The 18,298-nt window shown below is 34.5% G+C and overlaps 1 protein-coding gene and 1 long non-coding RNA gene across 2 annotated transcripts in view; one reads left to right on the top strand and one right to left on the bottom strand.

Annotated features, from left to right (window-relative positions):
- Positions 1–2,042: 2,042 nt before the first annotated feature.
- LOC126968051 (protein sprint) overlaps positions 2,043–18,298 on the top strand; it is a 331,292-nt gene continuing 315,036 nt past the window's right edge. Inside the window, exon 1 of the mRNA XM_050812833.1 lies at positions 2,043–2,204. The gene's annotated coding sequence lies outside the window, so the exon portion shown is untranslated. The remainder of the gene's footprint in view (positions 2,205–18,298) is intronic.
- Positions 2,672–17,239, bottom strand: LOC126968110 (uncharacterized). The gene is made up of 4 exons (XR_007730141.1): positions 17,173–17,239; positions 9,067–9,133; positions 8,288–8,436; positions 2,672–2,869 (listed from the first exon to the last, which is right to left on the bottom strand). It is a non-coding gene; the product is annotated as an uncharacterized LOC126968110 (long non-coding RNA).

The following is an 18,298-nucleotide window of genomic DNA, read 5'->3' as shown; positions in this document are numbered from 1 at the left end:
AATGTGTGAAATTGAAATAACAATGATGAAAGTACGTAATTATCAGTGTATCAGACGGATATTTGGAATGTGGATGAGACAGGAGTGTCCACTGTACTGAAGCCAAATAAGATTGTAGCTGGGAAGTTTAAAGTTTATCAGGCGAGAAACATGCATACAATGTCAAGTTTTCAGAAAATGGGCTCATACAAAATGTGAGCCTGGTGCTGGTCTTACTATCGTTAATGTCAATTGCAACAATGACATGAGTTCATTATTCGAATAATTTAGTGTTGTCGTTTTGCCCATAAAAATTATAAATAAAAGATAATTGTCAAAAACAAATTTGATTTCGTGTCTAGTTAACATTAAATACATCTGAGTGCTCAATAAGTGAATATTAATTTAAAGAGCATATTAAAAGTCTTTCTATCAGTCTGACCAATAAGATAACATAAAACATATACTAAATAGTAGCTGCATCCCGCGACTTCGTCCGCTTTGAAATAACATAATAATATACTATATACATAGTATAATATTATTACAGATTGGGAATAGAGCGACCACCCACAGGCTATTTATTAAAACATTTTATTGTACGATACTACATGTAATATTGTAACGAAATAAATAAAACGAATGGTAGTTTTTGACGTTCATTAAGTGTCTCTTAATAAAAAAAATTTAATTTGAATAAACATGGGGTTTTGTTGAAGTGCCTTATTATTTAAATAAATAAGTAGAACCTGGGAGACCTTGGTCATTGGTGGGTAAGTACGTGTTAATGGGACTGCTGATAACAAAAAACGTTGACACGAAACAAAGGAAGAAATGAAGCTAGAAAGAGAGTGTGTGACGGAGCGTGTCAAAGGGAGCAAGCAGTCGTCCCTTTTGGTGGTTTGTCGTTGATCTTAGTATGTATCAGTTACCAGTTGGAAGCTTCTTTGCACACGATGCCGGCTAGATTATGAGTACCACAACGGCGCCTATTTCTTTCGTGAAGCAGTAATGTGTAAACATTACTGTGTTTTGGTCTGAAGGGCATCGTAGCTAGTGAAATTGCTGGGCAAACGAGACTTAACATTTCATGTCTCAAGGTGACGAACGCAACTGTAGTGCCGCTCAGAATTTTTGAGTTTTTCAAAATCCTGAGCGGTACTGCATTGTAATGGGCACGGCGTATCAATTACCATCAGCTGAACGTCCTGCTCGTCACGTCCCTTATTTTCATAAGAAAAAATGTGAAGAAGGCGTCGTCTCTCGTCTGGCGCAGTATCACCTCGAACCATTAAACCTCTGAACGGCTAGATCACGTCTTGGCAATTGGTAAAGACGTCGCTTCATAGTGTATCTTCTACAGCTTTTATCACGGGGAGTGTTCCGGAGAGCTGTTTGAACTAATCCCTGTAGCCTAATTACACCTTCGCACGACACGCTACAGATTAGGATATCATTCCCACTATCTAGATGTCTGCCATTCCTCTACAGTACAATTTTCAAGGAACTTTCTTCCACGTACTACCAAACTGTGAAATGATCTTCCTTGTGCGGTGTTTCCAGGACGTTTCGACACAGGTACCTTCAAAAAAACCGCTTACACCTTTGTTTAAGGCCGGCAACGCTCAGAATGTGGGCGGTGATGATCACTTAACATCAGGTTACCCGTACGCTTGTTTGTCCTAAGCATTAAAATAGCGTCTAAAAAATAGCTTCAAATAGGCGTTTGATGATTACCAAATATAAAAGCTTCCGGCCGAGAAAAAAAAATTAAAAACTAATGTGTGTTTCATTAAAAACACCTTCTCTAATATAATGTTATTAAAACCTCCCCCTGCCAAATGAACCCGTGCTTGTGTGAGTAGCCCACTCAGGCACACACACATCTACACGTAAGTTTAAATGAATCGTGTTTTTCAACATCCCTCTGCGCGTACGCACACAACGAAAGGTCAACAGTCGGCACACAAACTTCATTGAAAGCAGTTTCTCGGCCCGCTGACTTACAAATATTATACAACTTCACACCGCAACTCAGTCTCTTCGATGACGTATTGTGCTGTGCATACAACCGATCTGTTATGTTTTGTCAATAACTGTAATTATTGCAGTGTTGCCGTTGGAAGTGAATTGTTTAGTTGTTCCCAAGTGTAGTGTGTGTGTGCTCAAGTGTATTGTGAATGTTTTGCTTGATTCGGCGGATATTCAATCTTAATTTTGAACAGGTGAGCCTTTTTTAGTTAATATAATATAAACAACATGGATATTTTAATAACTAGGTCCCGTAACTGTCATGGCAAATGCAAACATAATATTATTTCTTTTCGTATTACACTCAATACTCAGGTAGTCTCTTTAAAATATTGGACCGGTTATAAAATTTCTTGGAGGTGTATCTCATATCTATAAATATAGATTAAATCAACACACGTACAGAAAAACGCTTTTTATTTAAATTTATATGATAATTTATATATTCAAAGATTGTTTAAAGGTTTTTTTCACATTGTGATCTTTATATTTTATTTATGTTAACACTTATCTTTCAGATCGGTTTTGTTACCGTTCGAATTCTAATAAATCCATCACTTGTTTCTTTAGTATGTTGATCGTCACCTTCATTATTGTAAAACAATTTCCTAGTTAAAGACTTAAATGGTTTATTTATCGATTCTTCGTTTATTTCATTCGATAAAACATCTTCCTTTTCATATTTCCCTTTCGTTTTGTCTAAAACTTCTTCTGATATGAGTTCTTCTGTATCTCTTCTCCTCCGCTTTCCTGTAGCTACTCCTAATTGTAAGAGAATAGGATTTGAAACAAGTGCTGCAGCAGCTCCCAAAAGAGCTAACCCTGCTAAAGGCCACAACACTGTCCTGGCCGCTAATGCCTATAAACAAAAATTTAATTAAAACATGCGAAATACAACCAAAAAATCTTTACTAGCAACTAGAAGTATAACATTAAACCACAGTGCAACTATAAACAGTAAAAAAATATAATAAATACATTATAATACCAGCGTATAGCGTACCAGATAATTACTAACGCTTGAAATAGGCCATTACGTATAAAGTCAGACAGATCAATAGTAAATAATGTTAAATGACAATTTCGAACTATCCTATAATGAATTTTACTAATCTATTTACGGCCGTTTTCAATATCCTATCTATCCTAAGTTTAACTTACTAGACGTCGACAAATCTATCCTTTTACGCTTACTTACATTTGGAGGTTATCCAAATGTAAGTAAGCGTAAAAGGACAGATAGCATTGGACTATAACTATATTGGACATAACTATGAATAGATAAGATCTTGTGATCTTAGCTATCCAAAACGGTGACAGCAATTTATCCGTAAGTTAAACTAAGGATAGATAGGTTATTGAAAACGGCCGCTAATAGACTACCAACCCAAATATATCAAAACTATTTGAAAAATTCAACGAATATGTCATACGATGTTGGAATTGGCAATTAGTTACATTTACGATCGTATCGTGGTGTCAGCATTCAGTAATTGCAATGTTTGAAGTCAATACACGCGTTACTTTAATTAAAAAGGTAGTAACTTATGTATCTGTACTCTGTGCTAATAATAAGAACCCGGCCATAGATAGAAATATGGACATAACATAGTATAAATAATTATTAGAATATACATGACCTCTGTAATAACACCGGATTCCTCCGTGATATAGATACGATTATGTCAATAGAATTACTTCACTAACTTCTTTTCGGGTGGTAGTACGTTGAAATAATATATTTCGACAGGTCAACGAACAATGCTTATCAAAAATAATGGCCGGATTCTCCGCTTCAACTTTAATTTGCTAATCTCCCCCTAATCTATTCGAAATTTAAACATTAAATGAAAACTTAATTGGGACGATATCATAGAATAGAAATTGATTTATTCATTCCGTTTCAATATAAAAAGAAAATACATAATTTACACACGTGACTTAGAAACCTTGTTTTCATATTTCATTTTTATTTTAAATCATATATTACAATATTTATAGATTTTAGTTTTTAAATTGTTAATATTACTGTCTTATAAACGTAGTAAAAATTATGAATGCTGTGGTAGCTAATAAGTAAATTAACTCTTATCCATATTATGTATTATAATATTTTAAGTTTAAGCATGTAAAGAGTGTAATTTATTAGTTGCCCAAATAAATAAATATGTTTCTTTACCATAAGATGGAAAAATAACATTACATATTGCAATAACACTTCACAACTCCTCTACGTCAGTTCGTAAAGAGGCTTCCTCATGAGGAGAAAATCTCGTAGCCCGTCTTTTAAATCATATTAAAATTGCTAAGCTTTCTTAATGTATGAATTTGTCTCTCCCATTACACTCCGCTTCGGAAATAAATGGCGCTGTGCGAGAGAAGAAGCGGCGAAACAAACTTATTCCTATAAAACAATCATAATCTAGTCCAGGCTGTTCGATTACTTGAGTATTCTATGCTGTGGAGTAGTAGGACGACAGAGATATTTTTGAATAAAACATATTATCCCTAAATGTATTGATAGAAAATGCCTGAACAGCGACTGGGACTTTATTATAAAAGTGTATGCATTTATCCTTAAGGCGACACTAAATGCCAGCGACCTTGAGCGATATGAGTTCACGGCTGCCGGCCCGCCATCTATGTAACAAAGGCAATATTTTCAAAATTCTTGCGTGGAAAACAGTTTATATGCTTACAATCCTCGTTATTCACTACTAATCTGAATAAATGAACCTACACAAAAAAGTACAAGCTCTAAGATCTACGTCACGCCATGCCAAAAAACTTGTTTAACTTCAAAGAAAAGTGGTTGTTCAAAAAGGCTCGGCAGTGCTAACTATAACCAACAGCAAGCATTAGCAACCTATAAATAAGACTTCACGATATGTGTAACAGGACTAAGTAGTGTTCATAGCTCGAAATGCTATATTTTCACCATAAAACTTGACCAAAAACACCATGTTTGCGTGTTTTCTGCTTACTCTTCGCCTTAAAGCTATAATGCAACTTATCACAGAGTAGGTATAGAATTCGTTACAAGCAATCCCTTATTTCTAGTGTTATAATAATAAAAATCAATATAAGGAGCAAAAGGTGACGATTTTTGTGATCATATATTAAATTTTCATAAATGTACTGACAATAAACAGTCATAATATTTATTTCTTTAACGTACATAGGCTGTCGCACTTTGCCCGTCAATATTGATGTTATATTAAAACAAGTGTTTACATATCCGTTGATAAAATAAATAAATATTAAACTAATGAATGCAAATACCAGTTATACAAGTGAATGATAAGTTAGAACGTGATATTTATATATTTCTCAATGTATTATGTTTCCTGTTTCGTGAATGCGATGTCATTACAATGCAAAAATACGATAAGGCGACATAAAATGCTATCGGACAAATGAAGTGACAAACCATTGATGTACCTAAGCCCATGCGTAGCTAACATTACATTTGAATTTGGAATCTGTCATTTTTATATGATTGTTCATTGAGTTTTCTCATTTTGTCGCCAAAACATTGTACAATATTTTGCGATATTAAAATGGGGTGGGGTGATAAAGAGAACCGAACCGCTGTGATTGCATTACACAAAGTAGGTATGGAGCCAAATGCAATTTTTAAAAGTCTCCATTAATAAAATGTTTATGTACCGGGCTATTAATAGGTACAATGAGACCTCCTCTGTTTGTGACAGAAAAAGATCCGCCCACTTAGTATTCGTACGAAAAAGATGGTCAAAGCAGTAAGGGAAATAATTCGAAGAAATCCTATCCGAATGCAAAAGATTTTATCTCGGGAGATGAAGATAGCACATAGAACCATGTCGCGTATTTTAAAAGATGACTTAGGAATTGCAGCCTATCAGAAACGTACTGGTCAGTTCTTCCTAGCTCCCCAATTAGTCGACAGAGTGCAACGTTGGCACTTTTCGACTTCAGTGATGGTTTGATGGGGTATTAGCTATGAAGGAGTGACTGAGCCATACTTTTGTGAATAAGATATCAAAACATCGGCAAAAGCGTATCAAGATACCATTCTTGAGAAGGTAGTGAAGCCCCTTAACAACACAATGTTCAATAACCAAGAATGGTCCTTCCAGCAAGACTCATCGCCGGTTCATTAAACTTGGCCTACGCAGTCTTGGTTGGAAACGAACGTTTCGGACTTCAACAGAGCTGAAAACTGGCCGTCGTCTAGTCCCGATCATAATCCGCTGGATTATGATTTATGGTCAGTTTTAGAGAGCTTGCTCTAAACGCCATGATAATTTGGAGTCACTAAAACAATCCATACGATTGGCAGTAAATAATTTTCCTACGGAAAGAGTGCGTGCTTCTATTGATAACTGGCCTCAACGTTTAAAGGACTGTATTGCAGCCAATGGATACCTTAGAATAGGCTTTTATGTTTTATATTTATGTAATAAACTAACACACTGTAAAAGTAATAAATGTTATTTGCAATAGAATTTTTTTTTCTTTGTTTCAGTACTCGTATGGCAAGACTAGGTACACTAACTGCACATAAAAGTAAAAATTTACCAGCTTACATCATTTATACGTCTAAATAGACTGTGGCAAATGTGAAAACGCCGAGAAATTGAGTTTGACAGTTAACCTCTATTTTGAGCAATGCACCACTAACACAAAGTGAAATACAAACCGCGAGTGTATACGTGGGTTATCACGCACAGAAAAGTAATAATCCTGGCCAGTTTTAATCGGCTGTCTAACAGCAAGAGGCTCTATCTAGACGTATAAATTATCTAAGTTTACTTGATAATATAAGGTTTGGACCCTAGCCAATGGCCTTGAGAAGTCGGGCGGAACTAGGTATAAATTACATCAGCTGCCCGCGTAAGATAGCTATTGGTTCAATTCAGAATAGTTGATTCAATTAAAAAGTATTTATAATTTATCATAAACATAATAAAATTCTCTTTACAAATCAAATCAAAATCACTTTATTAATGTAGGTTAAGGAAATGAAACTTTTGAATATCAAAAAAGTTTTGTTTTAAAGTTTACGACAACTTCGGAAAAGGTTGAGCTTTAATGAGAAAATTTGGCAAGAAACTCATTGCCACACACCACTCTTTTATGTCAACATTTACAGCTTCTTCGTTTTAAGGAATTTGGCTGAGGCGGATTTTGTGAGTAAATATTGGAAGTAAAGAGGGTCAGTTGATTTCATATCGGAGATGTAATTAAGTTATTTTTTTTTGACAGTAGGGGACGAGACGAGCAGGACATTCAGCTGATGGTAATTGATACGCCCTGCCTATTACAAAACAGTGCCACTCAGGATTCTTGAAAAAAACCGAAAAGTCTGAGTGGCACTACACTTGTGCTCGTCACCTTGAGATATAAGATGTTAAGTCTCATTTGCCCAGTAATTTCTCTAGATACGGCGCCTTTTAGACCGAAAATGCTCACACATTACTGCTTCATGACAGAAATAGGCGCCGTGGTGGTACACATTATCTAAGCGGCACCTGTGCAAAGGCGCCTCCAACTGGTAAAAAAAATATTTATATTCCAACAAGGAAACGACTGCACTTTTCACAAAAGAGTTCTACCCCTTTCCTATAGTGAGCACAAGCAATCAATCGATTGTGCATTGAATAAATTGCTGCCTCCAACTTTGTTCACGTTAATTTCGTACCGGGATCAAGTAAGGAGTAATACAATGTATCAGAATATGCTGATCACCTGCAATCAATTCAACACATCATACTTTTGTTGCATCACTTTACATATTATATTGTAATTGAAATGATTTGTTAAACGATGAAACTGTAAATGTTGATGTAAAACAGTGGCAATGAATTTCTCGCCACTATTCTCAAACTCAACTTTTTCCGAAGAGGTGGTAAATGTAAAAAGAAAAAGAAAAGGACATTCATAAGTGCCAATTCCGTGACCTACATAAATAAAATGATTTCGATTTGATTTACTCGTCCGTAGATGACTGAATTTATTTAATTTTTTTATTTTATTCCATTTACAATATATTCCAATGCGATAGAGATACATACAATATTTCACTTTTGTTTACATCCTTAAATTTTATAACATATTATAAATAACGCTACTCTCGTGAATTCACCCTGAGTGCAACAAAACAATTAAAAAGCAATATCTTTCAATAGAGCTGCATTTTTGGCTTCAAAATTTTACATGTTTGCGAGAGTATAAGTACATATAATATTAAGAATAGGAAGGAGTGCAATCGACTTATAGGTTTACTGTGACTTACGTGGTTATAATGTTGATGAACGACGTGGTGTGGAAGGTGACCATGGTGGAAGTCTCCGTAATGTTCCAGTCCATGCACCGAATGGTCTACATCAGATGAAGGAAACCCGTGTCCAAAGCTGGGGTGGGGTATCTCCTCATAATCGTTAACTGGAAATGGACGTTATTATACTTTACGTTCAAAAAGGTTTATGTGTTTTTGAGAATGGCAAAGAGGATTCCTGGTGATAATTGATCACTGCTGACCACGAAACACCAGCAAATACAACGAGGGATGCAGGAAGAAAAAGTACACTTTTTCCAAGTAGTCATTTCCATTCAACCTTTTTTAGTCATGTTAATGAGTCTTAAAATGGATATGGTCAACGATTAAGAGTAGATATGTACGTACGTTTGTTCTCATATTTAAGTTTATTATTTTCCATAATTGTAGTTTTTATATAATGCTAGTTAATTCAAATATTGAACTAAGTTCTTGCTTCTGGATAACATGTTACGACAATAAAATATACGTATCATATACCTATCGATTTATTTTATTGTAAAAAACAACATGAACACCAAAACAACAACAAAAGATTATATTGATGCTTGGGTACCTGGCATTATTCAAATTTTTCCTGACATTAATTTTAACTCCTTAAATACAAAATGTGATTGAAATATTCATATTTAACAATAGTAAGCTAAATACAATTCAAGGTTTGTTTTTTTCAACACTTAAATTGTTACATGGCTGTATTTAACATTAAAAAACGTATAATAATAATTATGGAGTACCTGGATGATCATTGTAAACAAATCCTCTACCATGACTTGAAGCAGATATTTCACTGTCTAAAGTATTCTGAAAAGAAAAATGTTTAATCGTTAATAAATTTAATAATATATTCACTCATAAAATAATAAATATACTAAACTATTCGTATACTATAGTCGAAATATTTCTTATAGAATTATATCACCCATTGATCTATTTGTGAAAGTAAAACCATAATGCCAATAATAAATACAAATATTGACTCAACGTGCGTCGTCTACAATCGTACCGATACATTCCATTGCAATTCGGTACTCGTACTTTGGCGTGTCCATAAAAGTGTGTGTGTAAATAAGTTTAAAGCCAAGTAACACAAAATGTTTGTTGGTTGGCACAAGGTTTACATGTTGTAAACTAAATACATTATTATTATATTACTAAAATATATTATTGACTTTTTAATAGAAATACATCAAAAAGTCATGTACACATTTGATGTTAGTGAAGCTACGGAGAAAAAAATCGATCAAAGATTTATTCGTAGATACGATTTCATCCCAAACTAATGCTAGGTTATGTATCAACCATGGTTTTCTTTAATGCGTCTTAAAACACAAACCTATGAACGTACTAGGGGCATCATATTGTAGGTTTCCTTTAACTAAAAAGCAAGAGGAAAAGGCAAATTAAAGGGCCGTGTGAAAAAGGGGCAGTGACCAGAAGACGCGACAGAGCGTGGCTTGAGCAGAACAGAACTATCTATAACAGCTATAGTAATGTCTAAAAGATGGCCACTTGAGGTACTTGAATCAACATTTTAATTTAATTATATCATTATGAATGATTTCGTTGTTGTTGATATTAATTCACTATAAAGTCTACTCAACAAGTTTAGAAACGAATTAATTCTTGATAAAGCTCCTAAAAATATTAGCGATTGCTCATTCAATTCGGAATTCCGTCTAAAAAAAATTATCAAAAGTATGTATTAGCACATAAAAAATTGCAGTAAGAACGAATGATGAAATAGATTGTATTTAGGTATTCGTTAATAACTGAAAAGCTATTAAAGAGTTTTAAGGAAACAAATTCCTTAAAGAGGAGGAAATATCCAATGAAAAAGTTCCGAATACCGGAACTCTAACTCTATTATTTATAATTTCATTTCAACGCCGAAAATAGGTATCCGCGCGGCCATTATAGTATGGGCCGCAATACCGCTAAAGACAGTGTACCATATTTAATATTTTAACGGTATTTTAAAGGTGCTTTATTATATAAAAATGAAAAAAAAGCGTTCGTTCCAGAGTTCGTTACCTTAACTCGAAATTCATAAAACGCTTCTTGATTTACGTCATTTTAAATTCGAACACTGGAAAATAAAAATGATGCCCAAACGTGCTCTCTGCACTTGGAAGTCCAACATCTAGAAGTGGATATAAATATTCAGGAAGTTTTATAATCAATCGATAAGCAGATACTTGATATGCTTTGAGTGATTCGATGAAAGCGCAGAAGTGGAAACTTTTCAAGGAATTGACTGAGCACTTTTGAAACTATTTATGACTAATGAATATACTAAAAATCGGTTTAGCTGAAAATGTCATTACACTGTCTACTTTTGAAATTTAAATCAAATCAAACTCACTTTATTCATTTAGCTTAAGAATATGACTCCTATGAATTTCAAAAGTTATTTCTTTTACCATTTACCACCAATATGGGAAAGAAGTGACGAGAAACTCATTGGCACTGTTATAAATCAACATTTACAGCTTCATCGTATTCCAAATTATTTTAAAAATCAAAAATACTTAAGCGTTATATGCCTTTCACGAGTAAGTCAAAAAATTATGTAAATTTATAAATAAAAAGTGATGCCAAAACGTGCTATTTGCACTTAAAAGTCCAACAGCTAGGAGTGAATATTAATATACAGAAATTGTAACAATGAATCGATGGTTAGTTTATTTCACACCTGGGTATCCTTAGAACAGTTTCCCATATGTCCCGCCGCGGAGACCATGTAGATAGTCTGGGTCACCATGGCTTATCTTGCATCTGTAGTGCAATCCGTCTCCCCCGCCATGCCGACTAGAATGACGTCATCCATAAGGCCTTTGCTACCGTCAACGTGTCGGCTATCCTAGAGCCGACTGGAATTTCCCGTGATAATAGAAGAGACCGAGAGAGAAAAAAGCGCAAAAAAATAATGCTGGGAGATTTTGTTGCGCCGCTTCTTCTTCTCAGAGCGCCATGTGTCTTTCTAAGCGGTGGTAGTGTTGTAAATGACATCAAAATAATTCTAATGGAATCAATTTCGAGAAAATAAATGCAATAACTTTGATTCCCTGGAGCCGTGGAAGGCCGCTGATGTGGGGCGCGACTTGTGTGGACACGCTAGTCCTTTCATATTGAAAATATATCTAGGGCGGCAGTTCCAGCAGTTTAAGGGCTGCTAAAAATATAAAGCAAAGGAAATATGCATCACTGAGCACTTTCAGTTGACTCTTCCACTAAAGCCAATATCCGTAAGAGAAATATAGAAGGCTATAAGGATGCTCATAGAAAAGAAAGTGAAGGTTCCACCTTACTACAAAATAAATTCTTATACAGTTACCACGAAAAGCTACATAATGGACCATGTTCAATTGGACTTTATTTCTATTTTTAACTTATTAATAGCAGCATATTAACCGAAAGAAAAAAAAATGGTTAACATTTTTATAAAAATTTAAATACGATGTGATATAAGGATTTATATCACAGGCCAGGGGTTCGAACCTACTCTCCCTCTCGTGAACCAGAGTTTAAATCTGGCGCATTAGACCGCGCGGCCATACTGACTTGAAAGCAGTTGTTGGAATCAATGATGCTACTTCACTTCTACGGTACTCCGCGGTCGATTGTGGGTCGACATGCGATAGATGGACGAAAAAATTTAAGGCGATGTTATAAAAGTTTCACTTTAAGAAAACTTTTAATCCATACTCTTGTCAGTACTCTAAGAATGTAAAGTCACACACTGACAATTCGAAAAATACACATGTAATTGTTTAAGTTTTTACTTTTGTCGGCACTCCAGGAGTGCCACTGTTTTTTTTAATCGTACATAAATTGCATGCTTACTGTTATAATGTTATACCTATGTTTCGAACGTAATATAATCATTTGCAATCCAAGCCAATGCAACAATTACTCCGACAAGTTTGTTCAAGGCCTTTGCGTGGGAATTTCCAAAGGTATCTCATACCCGTCATGGGAGAGGTATTCCCTGCTATGCGTTCATTTAAGCTATGTACTTTCTACACGTCTTGATTTTGGTTGGAAAGTACTTTTTTATGAGAAAGAATACGGGATGGACGTTAATTTGATGCGAACTAATATGCACTGCCCATTACAATGCAGTGCCGCTTACTGCTTCAGTAGTTGTTTCGATTTTACCACCCTATTCTTTTGTAAATTATCAGATACAAAATCACCAGTATGTCTTTTATAGGCTACAAGTCCTAAGTCATCTTTTAAAATACGCGACATGGTTCTATGTGCTATCTTCATCTCCCGAGATAAAATCTTTTGCTTTCGGATAGGATTACTTCGAATTCTTTCCCTTACTGCTATATTTTTCCGACCATATTTTTCGTTCGAACACTACGTGGACGGCCAGATCTTTTTCTGTCACAAACAGAGGAAGTCTCATTGTACCTATTAATAGCCCGGTACACAAACATTTTACTCATACCAAGCGTATGAAGAGATTTTAAAATTGCATTTGGCTCCATACCTACTCTGTGTAATGGGATCACAGCGATTCGGTTCTGTTGATCACCCCACTCTATTTTAATATCGTTATTAACAATAATATAAAAAATTACAAATTCAAATGTATTTATTTGTTTATTTTTAATTGAAGTATTATTGTAATTTTAACTGGGTGTATACCTTTTAATAAAAATATTATTATGTTTGTTGTGTATGTTTTGTCACTGTCTTTATAACAGTGATTGAAATAGACAAAATACATTTGATTTGGGATAACGTATCGAAACAGGTACGTACAAGGATCATGTAATTCTTGTGATGTTAGTACACTCTGGGTGACGTCTCATTTTGCACGTAACTTTTGTAATGTGTAACGACATCTTTGGACACGATCTTATTCCACTTTAAATAATGGATTGAAATGAAACTTTGCAAACTTATTATTATAGTTTAAACAGTCTGTGTTACTTTTATTACCTTATATATGTCTGTTTGTATGTAACGGAATCTAAACGTAATTTTCGACCCCTTCAAAACGTCGGATTAATTTGAAACTTTGCATACAAGTCAAGGACAGATGTCAATTTAATAATTAATATAGTCTGTCTCATTTTTCTTACCAGGGATTTTTTATGACCGATCCCTGATAGTGACTTTGTGCCAATGACGCGTTATGGCGCGTAGTAAAACATCGATTATTCGTTACTACGACATTATCATCGGTGTAAGACAACTATTTTTATGGATTTAATCCGAAACCAGCATGTAGACAAGATTTCAAGATTCCTCAGTTGCACTATATTGAAATGGCAAGGACGTGTCACTCAACATTAAGTGAATGTCTTCCTCCTTTTGTCACCTTTTGTCATGAAACAAAGCATAGTTATGTATGTACCTTACTAATTATTCTGATTATTTAACTATAACTTAGATACTTATACATCTAGATAAAGTCTCATGCTTCTTAGTGTGCGTGACAAGCCACGCTCTACGGGAGTGGTTCTAGTGGGAGACTCCTTTGCACAGGATGCCGGCTAGATTATGGGAACGGCACCTATTTCTCCCGTGAAGCAGTAATGTGTGAACATTATTGTGTTTCGATCTGAAGGGCGCCGTAGCTAGTGAAATTACTGGACAAATGAGACTTAACATCTTATGTCTCAAGGTGACGAGCGCAATTGTAGTGCCGCTCAGAATATTTGTGTTTTTCTAGAATCCTGAGCGGCACTGCGCTGTAATGGGCAGGGTGTATCAATTAACATCAAGTGAAGGTCCTGCTCGTCTCGTTCCTTATTTTCATAAAAAAAAGTCTTACACTCGCGATTTATATGACACTTTGTGCTAGTGTGCGTGCATTGCTCAAAGTAGGGGCACCTACACTCTAGATTAATCATGTCTATGTCAACGTATAAATGATCCAAGAACTATAAGTTATTCCTTAATATATAATAAGTAAATAAATAAGACATATTTAATATTTTTGTTCAGTATGTAATAAATTAAGTAATTGAAATGTAATAGTATTTTATTTAAAATGTGATACTTGCATTAATTGAAAAAAATGGTATGTGCTTAAACCACACGAAAGAAGTGAAGACGTCATTTAATCGAATACGAAATACTACTGGTTTTGTTCTATATGCAAAAGGCTTCACAAAATATATTATGTAATAATTTTCTGGTAAATTTTGCTTTGACTGATCGCACACCCGTTAAATTGAACCGACTTCACCAGCATGAGTGACTCACAGAGGTGGCGAATCAGAAGTTCAAAGCCCATCCCCCTATTAAAAGGTCGTCAGATAATGTCTGATCAGCATTGTACATACGTATACATTAACTTATACGGAAAACATTAAAATATTCATTCAAATTAACACCTTATTTCCTGGAGGTAATGTTCAAAGTAAATAAAAGTAATAATTCGTCACGCGCGAGACTAACGCCAGGTAAGAACATTTTGTTTAAGCAATTGAAAAGTTATTATTTAGCAAAATGAATAAAAACTTCAAGTAGGTTACACAATTTTGTTATTTTTTACTCCATCCTTTTTATGTTTGGATATGCTGTTAATGGGACAGTTTTTTAATGAACACTTTGTCATTGCGTGGCGTTGTATTCAAAGCGTGGTAGAAACACAACTCAAAATCTCGCCTAAAAGTCACGTAAGCAGAGTTTTGCTTCTTTGGCGTGAGTCTGGTTTTTTTATTGTACCTACATCAATGATCATCCATAAAAAGTTATTCTACCAAGATCCTTTTAAATTTAGTGAACTTACTGGGTAAATGAGACTTAACATCGTGACGAGACCAATTGTAGTGCCGCTGAGAATTTTTGGGCTTTTCAAGAATTCTGAGCGGCACTGCATGGCGTATCAATTATCATCAGCTGAACGTCCTGATCGTCTCGTCCCTTATTTTCATAAAAAAATCCTACTAAATATATTTTTGTTATTTATCTCTTATTTGCTATTTACAGCAAGGGAAAAAGCCTTGGTTATCAAGTTGGTGTAATAATATTAATTGTATGTATCGGCTACTGAGTCATATTTCCGGTCGTTATCGTATATGTGGGCCACGCTAGCGATATTCCAACTAGTTTTTTGACGTGTTTATTGGTATTTCAAAACATGTCAATGTAATTGCTAAAAGCCTACGTCATACGTGAACTGTTAATGTATTGAATAGAATAACGAGTACGTTTAATTTTCAATGTTTTGTCTGTTTGATACCTGTCTGAAGTTTATGGACACATTTGAAATTATCATTTCAAAGAGTATTTACACTCCCGAATTGGTTCTATTGTAAAATAGTCAGATCGGATGATTGTATGAATAAATGACCTCCGCTTCAACCGTATTATTAGTATTGTATGTAGTTAAAAACTGCCCCACAATATTAAACTAAGGCCATATATAACGACACAACTTAAAAACTAATGTCAAAACATGGACACCGATTAAAGAGTTCTTCTTCTTCGTGGTTTATTGGCTCTGCGCGTTAAGCGAATGAGCCATTGTCAAGTTTTTATTTTTTCTTTATTTCTTTTTAAAACGGAGGAAACTTATTTACTCAGAAAAAAATAGAAAATAACTAACGAAATTTTTGATAGGATCAGGAAAGGATAGAAAATAATATATAATGGAATACTTATACTACTAATTTCCAGTTTAATATCATTTAATAGGATAAATTAGGAAAGAAGTTTATATACACAAGGTTTGTCAGAGGATAAGAGGATGTCAACAGAAGTAGGAAGTGGGATATGACACTGAATAAGACCCGGGTATAACGATTCCCGGTTATATTTTGGGCATGATGAAAATGTATGGTTCAGGTCACCCAACTCACCACATTCACACAGATCACTATTCACAATTCCAAATTTCGCCAGTTGAACAGGAGAGCAAACGTGGCCCAAACGCATACGCGTCAAGATACACGTCACTCTTCTGCTCACCACCAAACCTGAGAACCATGGCTTTGACGGGATTAAAGAGTTTTAGTAGAGAAGTTTTACTTAATAATATCCTTTAAGGAAATATCTACTTAAGGTGCGAGGTATTAAGATTCATTTTAAGTCGTAGTCACTTCCCAGCTACGTTGAACTCACAACATATTGGTAAATTAGTTTACGCACATTAGAATCTACTCGTACTTATCACACTACTTGGCTCTTTATTCGTCGCTATAAGATCGAGGATCAATTTTACAAGGCAAAATCTTTAAAAAACTCACACAATGACATTAGAAAGAATTAACTACTTATTTTGCCTAATTAGGTACATATCTAGCTAAAGTGCTTACGTGTGTTTTGTTTATATTAAACTCTTTTGACTTACTCCTGTTAGTTTACCAAGAAAATAAAATATGTACCTACCTATTACTGGAATAAAAGTGGCACACATAAGCAATTTAAAACTAACTACATATCGACTTCAAAAATACTCTCTTTAGGTATTCGTACCTGTTGACACCTAAAGCGTGAAAAGTGACTCACGCCTGACACAGAGGGAAGGTAAATAAAATCTCGATCGAATCTCTCTTGTGCGATTGTTTTTAAATCAGCTCCCGAAAACTTCAAACGGAAACACAACAATGCAGTAGAAACAGACGTAGAGGCAGTTATGTCTTGAAAGAAAACTTCCACTGAATATACAGATCTTCTATCAAATCATAATATATCTGACAAAGAGTTAGCAATAACAATACTAACTATATAAGGTAAAACGCGTGCGTAAAACTAACATCATAAAAATCCAAGCCACAATACATCTAATATCACCTATGTTTATTTATGTATTGCGATTTCTCTTTAAAAGGCTATAAAACTATTCAGAAATGAGACAGATAAAGCATAAAAACCTTGAATCGATCCCAACTTGGTATTGAAGAATGATTTCCATATCGTCCCGAGCTCTGCATCGTCTTCACATGGCTCGTATTCTGAAACACAACGCTGATATTATTATACAAAGCGTTATTCGAAATATGATCCCGTTAACTTATAACTTACAATATTATCCTTCAAAGAAAAGTCCCTTATGTGTTCGTTGAAATTGGAATTCGTAATGGGATGACATTTTGCGAGATTTGCGCTGGACAGACCGAATAGAATAAATAAAACCGTTGAATGCTCTCTCATGCTGTTCACGGCACTAATACGAAGATTTCATGTTGTTGGGAGTAATATTCTTTATGAAATTAGAGGCAGGGGTTGGGATAATTCATGGGCACGAAACAATAGTCTTGGTTCCGCATCGTTGCCTATTGCGAAGTAGTTTCATTGTTCTTAACATCATACAATACCATGTTGGGGCAAATTGCTTATTCCGGGATGGATTTTGTCATGGATATATCAATTTTAACCTTCAATGACAAGTATAAGTAATGTGTCAGTAAAATTATAGTACATTAACGCTCAGGGCGGCAGGCGCAATATACCTACTACGTCAACTTCGTATTTTGTAATCTTTCTTTTCTTATAATATATCTTTTTATATATTTGAGTGTTTGACGTATCATAAATTGTTATTATTTATGTGTATTTTTATAATTCACGGATTTCAAGATACGTTTAGTTAGATTTGATTCAATATGGAGTTCGAAATTTAAATCAAAACCATAGGCTTAGTTTGTTTAATTACTATACTGTCATCATTCAATAAATACTTGCAATTTTTGTAAATAAAATGTTATTTGTAAAAGTATCTATATTCTTATATTGCAAGGTTTAAAATATTTATTACTGTAAATAGATTTACGATTGCTACCACAATATATCTGAGACCGGCCCATAAAATTCGTTGACAAAGATATGTGCAACTGGAAACGCTTTAAATATATAGTGATCATGTTTGTTAAAAAAGACTAGTAGTGTGGTGGATATATAGTAAGCTGATGTTAAGTTAATTGTTGCTCGTACTGTCTCAACAACCAATAATTGTTTTTAAGAAGATGTTTCTGTAAATATATTTCACGAAGGATTGAC

This window comes from Leptidea sinapis, chromosome 14 (genome assembly GCF_905404315.1).
Source record: "Leptidea sinapis chromosome 14, ilLepSina1.1, whole genome shotgun sequence".
Taxonomy (NCBI): Eukaryota; Metazoa; Arthropoda; class Insecta; order Lepidoptera; family Pieridae; genus Leptidea; species Leptidea sinapis.
Note: the sequence above shows the minus strand (reverse complement) of the source record. Positions and strands in the feature narration are given on the sequence as shown.